The sequence below is a fragment of the Culex pipiens genome, chromosome 3 (genome assembly GCF_016801865.2).
Source record: "Culex pipiens pallens isolate TS chromosome 3, TS_CPP_V2, whole genome shotgun sequence".
Taxonomy (NCBI): Eukaryota; Metazoa; Arthropoda; class Insecta; order Diptera; family Culicidae; genus Culex; species Culex pipiens.
This window is the reverse complement of record NC_068939.1, coordinates 89,371,038-89,387,768: the sequence shown is the minus strand read 5'-3', so window position 1 is coordinate 89,387,768 and position 16,731 is coordinate 89,371,038. Positions and strand designations below refer to the sequence as shown.

At 37.3% G+C, this 16,731-nt stretch overlaps 1 long non-coding RNA gene across 1 annotated transcript; it reads right to left on the bottom strand.

The window, feature by feature from the left end:
• Positions 1-671: 671 nt before the first annotated feature.
• On the bottom strand, positions 672-2,100 carry LOC120423783 (uncharacterized). Its single transcript, XR_005606279.2, has 3 exons — positions 1,993-2,100; positions 1,557-1,760; positions 672-1,502 (listed from the first exon to the last, which is right to left on the bottom strand). It is a non-coding gene; the product is annotated as an uncharacterized LOC120423783 (long non-coding RNA).
• Between the last annotated feature and the right edge of the window lie 14,631 nt (positions 2,101-16,731).

The window sequence follows — 16,731 nt, the reverse complement described above, 5'->3', positions numbered from 1 at the left end:
TGGTATGTTGTAGAGCACATTCCAGAGCAATGCTGTTAATCGTTGAAATCAACGGCGTTTATATCATCGAAGTCGTTGATCGTTGATTTAAACGTAATCGTAATCGCAGCCATCGTTGATTTAATCGTCAACGTCAACGGAGTCGTTGATTTAAACGGCGTTGATCAACGCGTTGATTATCGATAATCAATGCGTTGATCAACGGCGTTCTTTTATAGTTTCTAGAGTTTTATGAGGAAAGAACGATTTTTTTCATAAATGTTTTGATAGGGAAACAGTCTCAAATTGATGTGGTATGGTTGTTCGGGGATCCATGTGTACCAAGAGGACCGAAGTGATCGGATTTTAAACGTACACAGCAAAAAAAAACGTGGTAATATTACATCTGGGAAGGGGTACATCTTTTATGTAAGAAAAAAGCTTTAATATTACCTCTGAAAATGTCAAAATTTACTCCATATATGATATAAATTTACCTCATATAATATATAATTTTACCACAGAAAATGCCAAATTTTTGCAAAAAATGTCGAATATTACATCTAAAAATGTTTAATTTGAGGCTGGGAGGACGAGAGGATAGGTATCGGATTGTCATAAATGTTAAACAACATAAACAGGACGTATTTTTGAATTCATCTTTTATTTTATGACATTAATGAATTTTCTGGCTCTTTAGGCCAGCGCTTCGGACGAGGTTGGTGTGCACTTTTGTAGACTTGACGTCGGTGACTGGCCCCGACGAGCCTGACTGATGACAGCCGCGCGGAAGATGACAGCGATGCCGATGGTGGAAGCGAATAACAGAGGTCCAGGCCCACCTGAGGCTCGAGCCACAGTCGATGCATGCGGTGGAAGTCTAGCCGGAACACGGTATGATGGAGTTGAAGAAAGAATCCGCTGGAACCGTCCAGAGAGGAAGGCGCTAGTGACACTTCGTACAAGGAAGCGGGACTGCGACTAGATGTTCCTCTCAAGCCTACCCTCCAACGATGACGAAGTCGACGAGGGTGCCACACCTTTTCTTCCAATGTCGTCGACTTCGTCATCGATGGAGGGTAGGCTCGAGAGGAACATTCGGCCATTGTCCTTGATATCTTCCGTGTACGGTTTGCTCGGTGGCATCGGCGGAGTACTTTTCTTAGCCAAGATGTTGTCCTCGCTGGAAGAAATGTTACTACACCTTCCTTCTTTAGCGGTTCAAACATGGTAGATTCCTTCTTTCATCACAACAGCGCGTCTTCCGGCTTGATGAGATCATCCCGACTGTCGAAGGCCATTTAACTTTCCTCCCGTTCCCAGATCGAGTCCCAATTCGCTGTTTTCGTCATCGCCGGAGATCACTTTGACTAATTCTTGAAGCTGTTGGGAATGGGCGGTGTACTCGAGGGTGCCAGTCAGTCGTCTATCATCTCCCAATGACCACGACGACCTCCCGGATCATCACCCCGCAACTTTGTCTGTTGATTGTTGGCATAGGGGTCAGAAGAATACCTGCGGAACTGGAAGATAGCAAAGTTAACCGGAAAACAAAGAGATTTTTTATCATTTTTTACCTTGTCATCAGCCAGACCTGAAGTTACGCCGTGTGGCACTTCCGGTGTAGGAAGACCTTTTGCAGCTGCTAGAAGGGCGAGTCCAATTTTCCTTCGATTACTCGGCGGAACAGACGGCGACGCAGCCAGGGAAACCGAACCAGTTTGCTTGACTTCCGGAAAATGACATCACTGAGATAATCGAGTAGATTCTGGCGTTGCATTCTGATTCGGGAAGATTAAAAATGGTCATAATTAGAATTACTTTATAGACAATGAATGCAAGACGTAAACTGGCCAACAAGTCTGCCTTCTGGAAGCTTTAAAAAAAACCTAAAAATTCTCTTCATTTTCAATGGCACCCAAAAACCGTTCCGGCAAGACAAGAACTTGTTTGTTTTGTTTACATAAATTCGTCCAACTGTGGTTTTAGTCGAGACAAAGTAATTTCACTTACCAATTCAAACAACTTTTGCTCACCATCTTCACACGTTCACGAATCACCGACGTTTGTTTTGGTTTGGTTTGACAGTTGATGCAAAAAAAAATTCTGCTTCGAAAGTCATGTTCGAAACACTGTTGTGTGCAATATTGCATCATAGTAGACGAAAAATTAAATCTTCAATCGAAATATTTATCATTTTATGGGGAAAATATGATTGGCAAAATTTTTGGTTGCAATTCATCTAAAACAGATGTAATATTACACATTCTTTTTTTAAACATTCCATTTTCAAGCTTCCATTTTTACACTATTTTTTGCTGTGTAATTTAAGACCTAGCTAATTGCTGGTAACTTCCATCTCCACTTTGGTTTCCAAGTCCAATCAGGATTTTCTTATGTAAATGACACCGAGGACGGACAGTTGGGAACCGAGAAATGGTCGGATTTTCACCGGAATTATTGTTCCGACGGGTTCAGTAAGAGCCTCGCGTGGCTAAATATCGACAGAATTTGTTTTTCTATGATACAATACTGAATTGACCACATGACCCATGTTCCAGAACTCAGATTAAGATTGGCCAAGATGTCAAACTTCGTGACAGACCGGATTAGCCTACTGTTGCAGTAGGTCATAAATATATTATTTTTTCATTGATCAATAACAGTAGGTATTTGATAAATATCAAATCCCAAAAAAATGGTTTTCTCCATACAAATTTATATGGAAAATTGAATCGCTTTGCGCAAAGTTAAGACTAAACCAATCGGTCCCAAACTTTGGGGAGTTGTTTAGGACCCCAAAAGGAACTTAAAAAGTGCTGTGCTCACTAAATTTGAACAACTTTTTTTTCCATACAACCATATTACACCCTAATGTCCCATTAGGGTGTAATATCAAAATCGATTTTCCAGCACAGCACTTTTTCAGTTCTTTTTGGGGTCCTAAACTACTCTTCAAAGTTTGGGACCGATTGGTTTAGTCCTCACTTTGCGCAAAGCGATTCAATTTTCCATATAAATTTGTATGGGAAAAATCATTTTTTTGGATTTTGGTATTTATCAAATCCACGTTTCATGCTATGTCAAAACCGGACTCATATTCGGATGCTCTGGAATGTCCTCTACAACTTTGCCGAAGAGAGTATGGTGCTAACTTGCTCCTGAAAGAAGATATAGCGTCCTCAAAAGTCGTCTAAAACGTTTTTTTTTCTTTCTTTTTATTTGCCTAAAACATCCAGTACTTTGTTCTAGAAATCAGGAGGAAATCCAGTTTTTTCGCGAAAATTCAACACGTAGCCTAAGGTGTGGGACAAACATCAAATTCGTTTTTCTCAGCTTGCTGTTTTTGTTTATGAGACTTTATGCGAACATGGGCAGTACAGTACCATCCCGTTTTTGGAAACACGAATTTTTCAAATGTTTCTGCTTGCCAAAATCTACGTCGTTTTTAAATTGTCCATTATTATGCAACGTTTTGGATTGGTTTTCGATAAACTATTTAGAAGAAAAATGAAGTTAGTCTCATTCATCAGTTATTTTTACGAAAGAAAATGTGTCGAAATGTTGTGTTGCTAAAAAACGGGATGGCAGAAACTTACGTCACTTAATCATAATACGTAAGTTCAACATTATCACTCAGAAATTTATAAATAATATAAATTTTGATTTGTTTGAAATCAATCGTGGGTAGGGACCTGAAATGTTCTGGGAGAAATTTCAAACACCCAAAGTCATTTAAATTTAAGGTTGAAAAACTTGTAGTTTTTCTTTGGTGTTGGCACTTTTCTTGTAACCGAACATAATAAAAACTACCAGATTATTATCAACAGTTTTACAATACTTGTAGTTGTTATAAGTATCGTTTTTGCCAAAATTATTTTAAATTGATTCCAACCTTGTTCTTGCATGATCTTGTTGCTCGATTGGAACCCCGATTTGACAGTTCGATTGGAACCCTGAGAGTGACATTTCGCCTCTCCATATAGGCTCTCTAGTAAAAATAAAACATATGTACAATTTTCTAGAACCTAGGTCTTAAATAACCCCTCAATAATTGGGAGCGATTGATCAAGTCACAATTTGAGGATTTGAAATTTATTGATCATTGAATTTGTATGGGAAATCTTACCTTTTTGTATGTTATTAGATTTTACAATAAATTTTCATTTTAAAAAAAAAATTAAACAGAAATAAGTTTTGAAATTAAGAATGTGCACTAGGGCTCAAATTTGCCTCGTTTGCCGATACGCTTGGTAATAGAAAATAATGCAACTTCTCCGTTGAGTTAACCGCAATCTAAGTTAAAAACAGCTGAATTTGTTTGACAAGACAAGATTGTGGTATTGCGGCTATTTTTTTTAAACACTGAAAAATATTTATTTAAACAAAAACGTTTTGTTTTCATTTACTATTTTTGAAAGTTTAAAAGCCTTGTCAAATAAAATCTAGAAAAAATTATCATCCTACCGTCACGAGATGGAAAAATGGACCTTGGATTCGTGTTCAGGGATCAAAATTACCTTAAAGCAAAATTTCACGGAAATCGAAGAGGAGTCGATTTTAAAGAAAATGATTTGTAATTTACCTAAACACCCCTACCAAAACTCACATAACTGCGATGCTCCCCTCTCTGCTCCGATGACCGGAGATGACATTGGGGTTTTCTTTGAACTTGAATCGAAAATAGATGCAAAACGCAATCGCTTCCATCCATCTCGTCGTTTCGTTTGGAGCTGCGCGAGTAAAAATCATCTCGTGCACCTGTATTTGTGTCAGCAGCAGCATCACTGTTCGCAGGGATAGAGAGATTTTCGCGAATTGGACATCGCACCAAGTTCGTGCCGATGTTGTGGTGATACATGGGAGAGAGAGTGAGAGAGATGTAATTGCCTCGCCAGTGCACTGCAGTGGCAAATCGTCGCCGTCGTGCTAACTTGTCATACGTGCACAATTGAGTTAAGAACGCCATTTTGTGCACCTTTTGACCTTCACAGATCCCCAAAATTCGATTTGAATCCAGAGATATTCAATGAAATCCGAAAAAAAACTCCGTTCATTTTTTGTCACTTTACATATGAATGCAGTTTCAACCTTGTCGTGCTATCTTGTCACTCCCTGAAAATTGATGTAAGTGCGACAACTGGCCAAAGGGATTTCAGATCAGAACGCGTTTGACGCACGTACAAGTTGGACTACCGTAAAAATTTGTTATTATAACTCGGGACTCCAGAAACCAACTTCAACCAAACTTCGGGACAGTGCATAGAATTGTCAGCCAAACAAAACGTGTTTGTTATTGTTAACATTGCGTGCTTATTTTTTTTTAATTCAAGGTCAAACATTAAAACGCATTTTTCTCGGAACGTCGAAATGGCGGGTGCGACAAGATAGCACGACGACGTCGAAATAACGTGAAACGACAAGTACATGTTCGCGTGTTCTATGGAAAAGGTCCGTTAGATTTTCACGGTCAGCACGATGCAACGGTGCACCCGGCGCTGAGATTGTGATATTTAGATAAATTGTGATGTACTCGTTAAGTGTCAGGTAGATGTAATTTAATTATTTGTCTATTTACATTCAATGGGCAAAACTTTTCATATACCTTCATTTGATTTTAATTTCTATTCACCCTAGTAGACAAAAAAAAGTTCTTTCAACGTATATAATTTTCTTCATAGAATCGAACATCAAAAAAACAGTATCAGCTAATCACGTTTTGGAAATAAGGCTGTTTTAGCAGTTAAAGTTCAAGGTTCGAACGGCAATGAATAAATAACTTAAGGGTATCCCCTTAGCACCATAGCACTATGGGGTTACAGGCGGCCATAAATCGAAAAACCGACATACTGTAATTATTTTTTTGGTATTTTTTTTCGAAAATAATCATTCTAACTAAGAAAAATCCGGAGTTTGAAAGTTGTAGGTTCAATATTCACTGAATTGCAGACCTTCAAAGGCGAAAATGGTAAGAAAAAACATGTTTTTTTGACAAAAAAATGATTATTTTTCATAGTTGTACTGTGTAGCTGTTTATGTATTTTTTCCTGCATCATTATAAATATTCAGAAAGGTAATTGATTCAACTTTTCAATAACATTTTACAAAACACACTTTTATAGGCTAAAAAAAATAATAAAAATCAAAAAAGATGGATTTTTATTCAAAATTTAGTTTTTTTCAACATTGTTAATGGAGTACTTTTTTGTGTGCATTTGTGCGATCTGAAAATTTTGCAGCTTAAAATTTGAACCATGTCCTAACTTGTCTCCAAATTTCAAAGTGCACTTATGTGCACTTTTTGAGTTATGCCATTTTGAACATTTTGATTCATGCAAGAAAATTAATGATTTCGCGTATACGCTTGGTTAAAATCACATTATTTACCTGCGGAGGCAGAAATGACGTACCTGCTATGTATGTTTTGAAATTGATTTGATATTCATGACTTTGTTGGTACCGTAAACTGGGGTGACTTTGATAGCCCGGAGTGACTTTGATAGGTTTTTCAAATGCCCGTCAAATTAATATTTAAACATTTTTGAGAATTTTGAGTATGTAAGCATTAAGGGAAAGCTTATTATCGAACATATATGCAAAAATGTGACTGTTACATTGGATGTATCAAAAATAGTGGCCAAATCAAATTTTAATTGTAGGGGGATGGGGGGGGGGGGGGGGTCTTCAAAGAGAGGGTGATTTAAACTCAAGAAAAAGAGGAGGGAGATTGAACGTAAATCAGAAACTTTAACATAGCATAAACCGCCATTCCGTGCATCAAATAGACAGAGCAAGAATATCAAAATTCACCACTTTAATGCATGTGGCCTCAAATATATGAAAAAATCGAAAATTAAACTTTTTTTTTTGGAAAAATATCAAAATTCATTTGTTTTCATTATACTAAGTACAAACAACACAAAAAAGTCACAAAAAAGCAAAAAAATATTTTTGGCCGCTCGCTTATATGGAAATACCCCATAGTGCATAGGTTTGTTATTATTCCTATACTATTTTGCCACATCGGAAGCTGTTTTTTTTTTCTCTCGTTCGACTTGGACAGCTACCGCACGAATAGAAGCAACTTTACGAGTTTAATAGCCATAAACATCAAAATTCAACACACACTCGCACATTAGTTACGGGCAAACTTACAGAACCCCAAATTACACGCTCGTATGGTAAAATCATCACGGGTCTCGTTTTTTAAACGCCCGCAATTAAATCAGCAGAATTCGTTGCACCCCCCTTTCGAAGCGACAACCGCACCAACTCGATACCAACCTCAGACAATGTGATGGTGGAGGTTGGGGGGGCAGGTTATGCGACAACTCAGATCGTGTGGTAAGCCGGAGGTAGGGGGTGTAAATCTCGCGCGATGACCGTTAAAACAGCAAATAAATCTCACGTCTGTGGTGCGCCCTTGGATCAATCATCGCTCTACCGCCATTCGGAAGCTTTCGAGTGGGAGAATCGGCACATGTCAATCGAGCTGTACTAGGAAGTGGCTGGTGTCGCGGTGAGCACCCAAATCTTCTAAACTGGCAGCGCTGCAGAAAAAAAAACGGACGAAGAGGCAGGGTGGTGTTTTTGCAACTAAATTATAACTGCCAGAAGGTGGCTATTTGGCCCGTTCAACGCTAAGTACTAACCGCGAGCAGAGATTTTCAAACAAACAGCTGTAATTGGCGCGAATTGCAGTGGACTGTGCGGCGTCTATTAGCGCCAGTTCTCATAATTAGGAGTAGTTCTGAGGTTTGGAATCGATACGGTAGTTTGTCCTACGAAGGTACTTGCAGGTCAGTACTCCCACTGACTGTATGTATGTACTGCATAGGCTGCAGCGATTTGCTTTTAGTAGATCCGCCATAGATTGATATTCAAGAGCGGATTTGCTTAATGGAACAATTTACAGTTGATCATTTTTATAAAATTGATTTGAAAACATCTTGACAGCAGTGCTGAAAATGTCAAGGGTCATCACGACGCAAAAATCGATAACGCTGACACGATTTTTTCATCTTCATTCACCAAATCACAAAACCGTGACATAAACAAACCCGGTGCAGTCATGAGTGCCCTAGCTCACTGAGTAAATAGCTGCACTGCGTGGCAGTAGTCGACGAACGCTCATTCGATGTTGTACGCACACACATAAAGAAATAAGTTTTTACACAAAAAGTTTGCATTTATGAGTGTAAATGTAATTTTGAATACTAACTATGGATTAGCGTGGTTCACGTTTCTATGAAAAAGACAAAAGTTGTTATTTTGTCTTGCATCAACCGGAATTTCGTTCTTTTATGTCCCCAGAAGCACTCCTGAAAATTTGAGCCCATTTGGTAAGGTCTAGGAGCTCCAGTTTTAATTTGAAATTTATATGGGATTTTGATTTATTTTCCATGGGAAACTATCTTTTTTTACATTGTATTAGGATTTTTTTTTATAAATCGATGAAATGACTTGATTCTTATAGTAGGAGATAGGTTTTGAACTGGGGAATAACTTTGTGGAACATACCAACATGCTAGGAAGTGACCCTTTAAAGATACAGATACTTTTAGATGGTGGCTGGCCCCTTCAAAAGCCATCATCTAAAAGTATCTGTATCTTTAAAGGGTCACTTCCTAGCATGTTGGTATGTTCTACAAAGTTATTCCCCAGTTCAAAACCTATCTCCTACTATAAGAATCAAGTCATTTCATCGATTTATAAAAAAAAATCCTAATACAATGTAAAAAAAGATAGTTTCCCATGGAAAATAAATCAAAATCCCATATAAATTTCAAATTAAAACTGGAGCTCCTAGACCTTACCAAATGGGCTCAAATTTTCAGGAGTGCTTCTGGGGACATAAAAGAACGAAATTCCGGTTGATGCAAGACAAAATAACACCTTTTGTCTTTTTCATAGAAACGTGAACCACGCTACTATGGATGTTTAAGTGTTTTGCAAATAATTAAATGATCAACAAATCTTTTTTATTTATTTTATTTTCTTTCCTTTTACATCTTATTTGAGTTCTGCGACCCTATTTTAGTCAAATTTGAGTTATTGATTGCCTTTCAGCATACCAAAAAAATAATAATCACTTTAGGGAATGTTTTAGGTAATATTTAAGCTCAAAAATCATTTTTCTTGATTCCGTGATTATCCGAAATGAAAAATTTCCGAGGTCTTCGGATAATCGAGTCTGGACTGTATTTCTAATTAAAATTAAATTGTACGATCCAGGACCGTGGTGTAGGGGTAAGCGTGGTTGCCTCTCACCCAGTCGGCTTGGGTTCGATCCCAGACGGTCCCGGTGGCATTTTTCGAGACGAGATTTGTCTGATCACGCCTTCCGTCGGACGGGGAAGTAAATGTTGGCCCCTGTCTAACCTAGAGGTTTGGTCGTTAGCTCAATCCAAGCGTAGGAGTCGTCTTCCTAGGTCCTGTCTCGGTGGAGTCGCTGGTAGATAGTTGGACTCACAATGCAAAGGCCGTCAGTTTGAAACCCGGGTGGATGGAAACTTTAAGTGTGAAAAGTGGTTTGCAATTGCCTCAACAATAAAGCCTTCGGGCACCTAGTTTTGAGTAGGAAGCTCGTTATCGAGAACGCCATGCCAATTTATTTATTTATTTAATTTATTAAACTATTGTCTTTCATTTGTTTATCAAATACAAAAAAAAATTAAGAACCTTTAAAAAACTCTATATTTGTTCCAATTAGAAACGTGTGCTTTACGGTATATTGATAAAGATATCAGAAATTAATTAAATTTTTAGAAAATTATAGGTTTGGAAGTTTGACTTGTTTTAAAAAGATTTTTTTTTTCTGGGGTCAACTTTGGCTATGATTTTCACAAATATTTTAAAGTTTTTATGTAAAAATAGGTATTGAGTATTTTTTATAATATGTCTAACTATGCCTTTTTGCTTTTTTCGAAAATTTAAATGACGATTGTACGAGGAATCCGATAAAAACATTTTCCGATATAGGCTCTTTGGTTCATAAATCGGTTGAAATGGCGGAAGTGATGATTTTTTGAATCATGTGGTTTTTGCGAAAAGCAATGAAAATTGCAATTTTTCGGACTACCCTAACACGGCGTAGGTCCCCCTAATGGCCAAACAGAAAACATTAATTATTTCACACAGGGAACCCCCAGACATATTTTAAGTCCGCACTTTTGTTTTTTCCATGCTGTTTTCGTGGGGTATTGCTGTACTACAAAAACATTTAAAAAAAAACTAAAAAAGCAAGAGGTTATGCTGAAAAGACAGAATGCGTAACGTGATTACTGAATGATCCCTACTGCTATTCACTAATACAACTGCACTACAGCTTTAAACATAAACAAAGTAGAAGGCTATGTTCAAGCTCAAGCGTGACATATTTTTTGCCGCTGAAGTGACTTGTTTTGAAACATTTTAGATCCGTTGATTTTATAGTTTTTGCTGAAAAATTAAGTGTTTTGCGTTTTTTTTGTTCGTAGACTAAATAATGGGCGGCCAAAAGAGTCAATCTTTGTTTTCCACGTGACGAACAATTGCGTCAGAAGTGGGTGGAATTTTATGAATCTGAAGAGCAACCGAATGGAAGTTCCTTGATTTTGTATCTTTGAAGCGCAGTGATAATATCGGAGTAAGTTTATACCATTTTATTTACCTGGTGCCATTCACAGCTATTGATAATTCGTCGCTAACATTTCAAAAAACCTCATAAACATAGGTTTTGCGTGAGATATAGCGCTTATTTAAATGTTAGCGACAAATTATGCCAATCTCGATTCCAACACTCTTCTAAAAATTTGTTGACTTCGAATACCTCAAAAGCTCGACGCCCTCGACTTTTTTATTCCTGACAAAAAAAAATCATAGATCGATTACAATACTTGCCACTTCTTGGTATCATTTTTCAAACAGTAAATTGGTTCCGCTTTGACAGTTCTAAATTGAGGCCGCTTTGCGGACAACTATTCTGCACCCAGGTTATGATACGAGGTGATAGAATATTCCAAATACTATTAGAAAATTAAAGAAATAAAACATCAAACATTAGAAGTAAAGTTCTTCGTAAAACAAAATTACTCAAAATGACCTCCCAAACACGGGAAAAATAAAATAACTCAAAAAAAAAAATGGGCGTTAGAAGGTTAATTAAACATTCAATGCTTAATAGTTTTGAACATGATAAGTTTCACGTAATTAAAACTGTACACAGGGATGGAATAATCGCAAAAAAAAAATCATTTTCGCTTGCGAACTTTCTTCACCCGCGAAAGAGAGAGGAGGCAAATATCGCAAAAGAAAATCGCTCCCGAACTTCTCCAAGAAAATCAATCTGCTGATGATTTTTTGTGAATTTCCTTGTTAGCACCACTTTAAAACATTTATTTCACTTTGTTTACACACATTGCTCATCTACCGACGTGTGACGCAACACTTGCAAGTGTAGTGGTGAAAAAGATGTTCCGCTGAATAATCAAGATAGATCAAGATGATGATTTTTTTAAGATTCCTTCTACCGACCTTTCGTGCGCGAGAGAGGTGAGCCACGCTCCCTTCGGATTTTTTTCTTGATGAACGTTCAATGATTTTCTTTTGAAGATGATTATTCCATCGCTGAGTCTGTACATAAACGTTCCATCTTGATTATTGTTCTATGGTTTGAGGTTTAAGCAATCACCAGATGTCGGTTATTTCTACATTTCATCACTATTGACACCAAATGGGAGGGTGTCAATTTATTACCTCCGATTGCAGCAGCTCAGCGAGATCTGATTAAAACGGAAGTGCCGTTGTTTAACCTATCACGTGACAGGTCGCGCCAACTGACGATGACAAAGTCTGACAGACTTGGACTGTGCCAATAAACAACGACGACGACGACGACAACAGTAGGGAGTCCTTTTGAGTCACGCACCACAGGCCATTAGATCACGGATCGACGTTTGAGCACTGACCGCACGACGACGGCGGTGGCGGCGGCGTGTCCCAGGGACGTGGGACCTTCTAGGGTTAATTCAAGTTCAGTAACCATATATTGACTGCGCTAGGGGGTTAGGAATCGATTGTGACGCAAAGGCGCCAAAGTAATTATTCTATTTTATATATTTTGGAAGTGATTTGGCACTGTTTGTGCTAAGACGGAGCAGAAGTAAGATGATTTATTGGTTCTTTAAATGCATGTTAGCAATAGATTTTATGGTGCTTCTGGGGGGTGAGATTGGGTCAAAGTGATTTTTTACGGATTTTACCATTTCTCAGATTCTTCTCAATGAAACTGAATTCTGTTAAAAGAGTTGTGTAGGGGACATCTTAAGAATTCCCTGAAAAAATGTCGTTCCTAGAACAAATCCTGTTATTTTGGCAGCTGTCTAATGTTGAGGTACGTTTTTGGCCAAAAATGATCTCTCGAAAAATCATTTTTCTAATATTTTTGTTGGAATTGCTCGAAAACTACCCAAATGTTTGAAATTCTCCACTTCATACATTGAAGCATGTCAACATGATTCCCTCGAACAAGAAACACTGTTAGATGACTTGTTTTTACCATATCGTTGTATTTGAGCATCATTTTAGTTTCATTAGACCCAATGTCACCCCTCTAAGGGATGAGATTGGGTCAATTTTCAAACTATTTGCATTTAAGTTAGTGTTCATCAAAATCCACCATATTTTGGGAAAATGTTAGTAACTAAGAACAAATCTGCTTTGAAAGATTCTCGATGGTGAGGTGTATCGTTTTTTGACCCATAATCACCCCCACTGACAGTATTATTTTTTTTTTAATTGGTACGCCATAGCTCTGAGAAAATATTTAATATGTTTTCATGAAACTGTTTACTAATTATGTATTCCCTGATAACTGAAACTGTAATCGGTAATTTTGGAAACAAACCCCAAATACTAAAATTCATTTGTTAATAAAACCAGCAATAATACTTTTCTGACAATAAAAATTCCAGCCTAATCCTAAGGCTAATCATTTGCCATTTCAATTCTGACAGCAGCATGATTGATGTCCGGTGAGGTAGCAGTTCGTACACCAGTAGGTAGGAGACAGAGAGGTCACTTCCTAGATGTTGGCTTTGTGTGTGCAAAAAATAGAGTTTTGTCCTTCCGCGCGCTTGAACCCGCGACTCTACACGTCATAGCGCAAATTTGCACAAAAAAAGTTGCACGTTTCACTGGGTCGCGTTCCTCTCGTTAGAGAAAAAGAGGGTTAGTGTGTTTATAGAATTTAAATTATATGTCCAAAATCGCGTGATTTGCGCGAAAATAGTTGCGCTGGGCTCCCTTTCCTTAAATTTATAAATATAAGACGAACATAGGCTTGTTTGCCCTATTCCGTTACTATGAAATACTAGAAGGAGACTCACGTGAGTTCGGTTAAGGCGATATTATGGCACATATTGGAATGGTGCGTGCTGAGGAACCGGTTGGGTTGATGAATTCAACCAAGCTTCGCGTTTTCGTGAGAAATTATCTGTGTTTGCGTGAATCGATCTTTCGTTTCGTTTTTTTATTATTGGTTCATTTTTATGCTAAAACAAGCTTTTCCCGGCAAACTTCGTCCTGCCCTTTTTTGGTTTCTTGACGTGTTTGCTTATTCAGCCTCCTGTGATCAAATTTTGATTTTACGCAACTTTTCCCATACAATCTGCAGATTTTCCGGAATCGATTCCAGAGTGGCCAAAGTTGTTCCTTTTTGGCGTAAGAACCATCCTTGAACTTATACGAACCCAACGCAACAAAGAGCACCTCGATTTTTCATCCGTATTGAACTGATTCGCGTTCGAACAAAACCGTCAAAATTTTTTATATTTATAGAAGATTAGACGCCCAATTCGATGGCGTACTCAAAATTCCGAAAAAACGTATTTTTCATCGAAAAAAAAAAATAAAAAAGTTTTAAAAACTCTGCCATTTTCCGTTACTTGACTGTAAAAAATTTTGGAACATGTAATATTATAGGAAATTTAATGTACTTTTCGAATCTACATTGGGGAGGTAATTTATTCATTTAGAACAAAATTTTTCATTTTGAAATTTCGCGTTTTTTCTAACTTTGCAGGGTTATTTTTTGAGTGTAGTAATGTTCTACAAAGTTGTAGAGCAGACAATTACAAAAAAAAATATTTGATAAAAAAAACATAAGAAGTTTGCTTATAAACATCACAAGTTACGAATAAAAGTTTTGAAAAAGTTACTTTTTGCGTTTCTTTTTATTTCGTCGTCCGTGTCTGTCAAGGGAGGGTTGCGATGAACGGCCATGATCGACGGCGACCAACTTTTTCAAAACATGTTTTTTCGTAAAAACGCGATAACTCGTGATTTTTATATTTTTTTTTGTGATTGTCGGCTCTACAACTTTGTAGAACATTGTTACACTCTAAAAAATAACCCTGCAAGTTTGAAAAAAACACGAAATTTTAAAATGAAAAACTTTGTTTTAAATAAAAAAGGATCCTTCTGGGTCAATGTAGATTCGAAAAGTACATTAAATTTCCCATAAAATGACATGTTCCAAAATTTTTTACAGTCGAGTAACGAAAACTGGCAGAGTTTTTAAAACTTTTTTAGTATTTTTTTTTGAAAAATCAAATCGGGCGTCTAATTTTACATAAAAGTCCCTTGGACACCAAATTTCTATCTCATCACCGTTTCAGGCTGCAAATTATTGAAAAACACGTCTTTTTTCGCATGTTCAAAAATGGAAGGGGTCGTACCGCCCCTCCGTCACGAGATATCAAAAAACGGACCTCGGATTCGTGATCAGGGACAAAAGTTACCCCTTAGGACAAAGTTTCACGCAAATCGAAGAGGGATCGGGGCAACTTTTTCCGATTTCGTGTGAGTTGGTAGAGAATAACCCATGTACGACAGGATGGCACGACAGCGTCGAATTGAGATACGTTTGTGACCAAAAACGGGCTCTCAAAAAACCATTTTTTTTTATTAATATGTCGATGTGGAATAACTTATTTTGACCCATTCAGAGTGTTTAAGTGTCTTTTTAGTATTTTACCATGATTTAATCCTTTTTTTTAATGCAAAAATTGTTTTCCGTGACCTTGGCTTATTTAATGTTTTAAAATCCTCAAAAACTCTTTTTATTTGAAAAATTATAGAATAAGCAGCATTACAAAAATCTACAGCAAACTGTTGGTTATGCCTGTTGTGGAATTCAATTTTGCTCGTTTTCCTAATCATCTTCCATAATTTGACGATCCCATCCACCTCTTCAATCACCGATGATTTATAAGTGTCTGAGAGGAGCATCCACGCATCGTGACCATCGTTCATCATCGCAAATACAGATATATTGCTAAGCAGCAGCAGCAGCATCTCCCTGAACCAAGCGCTCCAACGGAGATTGCGTGTGGTGTGCAGTCTCAGAATCTGGCGACAACTTGACCTTCGAGAGCAGTCAGTCATTTAGCCGTCCGCGACTGTCCCAGTCACTCTCACGGAGTCAGGCGTCGTTGCGTTCATTCCCCCCTCTCACGCTGTATACTATCACGATGCCTGACGACGACTCCTCCGGAAGGGCTACAACCGCGTTTAGAGGTCAGCAGTGATGGCGAGTTTGATTCCGTTTTTAGACATGCTGCCTTCGGCTCTGGGTGTGAGTGTTTGTGCGAGTGCGTGCCTGGACAACATTATTAGCGGATCACAACAGACGAGTCCGCAAAAGGAAGCGAAATCAGTGCGGGTTGGGAGCTTTATCGATAACGACTCATTGAAAAGGGATTTTGTCGCTTGTGTCTTGTCGTCCTTTTTGACAGCAGACGTGTCACAAGGTAGCAGACAAGCGACGGTTTGTTTAAACAAGCAAGCAATACAATCTTTATTATTCACAACAAATACCTAATTAAAAAAAAAACATTAACAAATATTGTAGAAAATTGCAGTACAGAATATTATATCCTTTTTTCCCAACTTGTCTGTTATAATAACACATATGTTATAAGAATATTTGCAACGGCCTGCAAGGGGATAAAAACCGCAACTTTTGCCGCCAAAACAATTGATCAAAGTGATTCGCAATTTGTTTAATAAAGAAAAAATGTGTCAATCTTTGTCTATTTCTGAAAATATTATTTTACGGATAGCTGAGAAAATTCTCTATTAATTTTTCTTTTGTATTTTTAAATCCATACAATTAGTTACCGAGGTATTGATGAAAGAACCAAAGGTTTTCTAAGTGTCATTCAATAAGCCTTTAGTTTTAAAAGGAAGAGAGTTCGGCAACCTTCCGTCGGTTGTTTTCTGTTAAAAACCAATCATTTGTTATTTTGGTGCTGCAATAATCTTCCTAAAAATAATGTTTTCAAAAAAAGTCGAAAAATCCATTTTGAGAGTCTTATTAAAATGAGACTGTATTTCAGCAATTTTCAGCTATTTGAATTGACGATGAACATTATTAAAATCATTTTTACCATAAATCATGTTAAAAACGGCTTTAATTCAATTTGGTTGAATCTTTGATTCCAAGTTTGATTTATATGCAAAATTCAAACCATTGTTTAAAAAGCTATCAATTTGAAGGATTTTATTAGGAAAAAGATGTTATAGCTGTGAAACATCTTCATAATTTTCAGATTTATAAACTGACCAAAATCGTAAAATAAGTCAATTTAAAAAAACTTATTCAATGAATTGGTTTTTTGGATCAATGATCAGAAAAAAACGTTAACATTTGGAATCAGCTATATTTGCATGAATTCAAAGCTTTTCTCTTATATACAATCTAGACTCGAT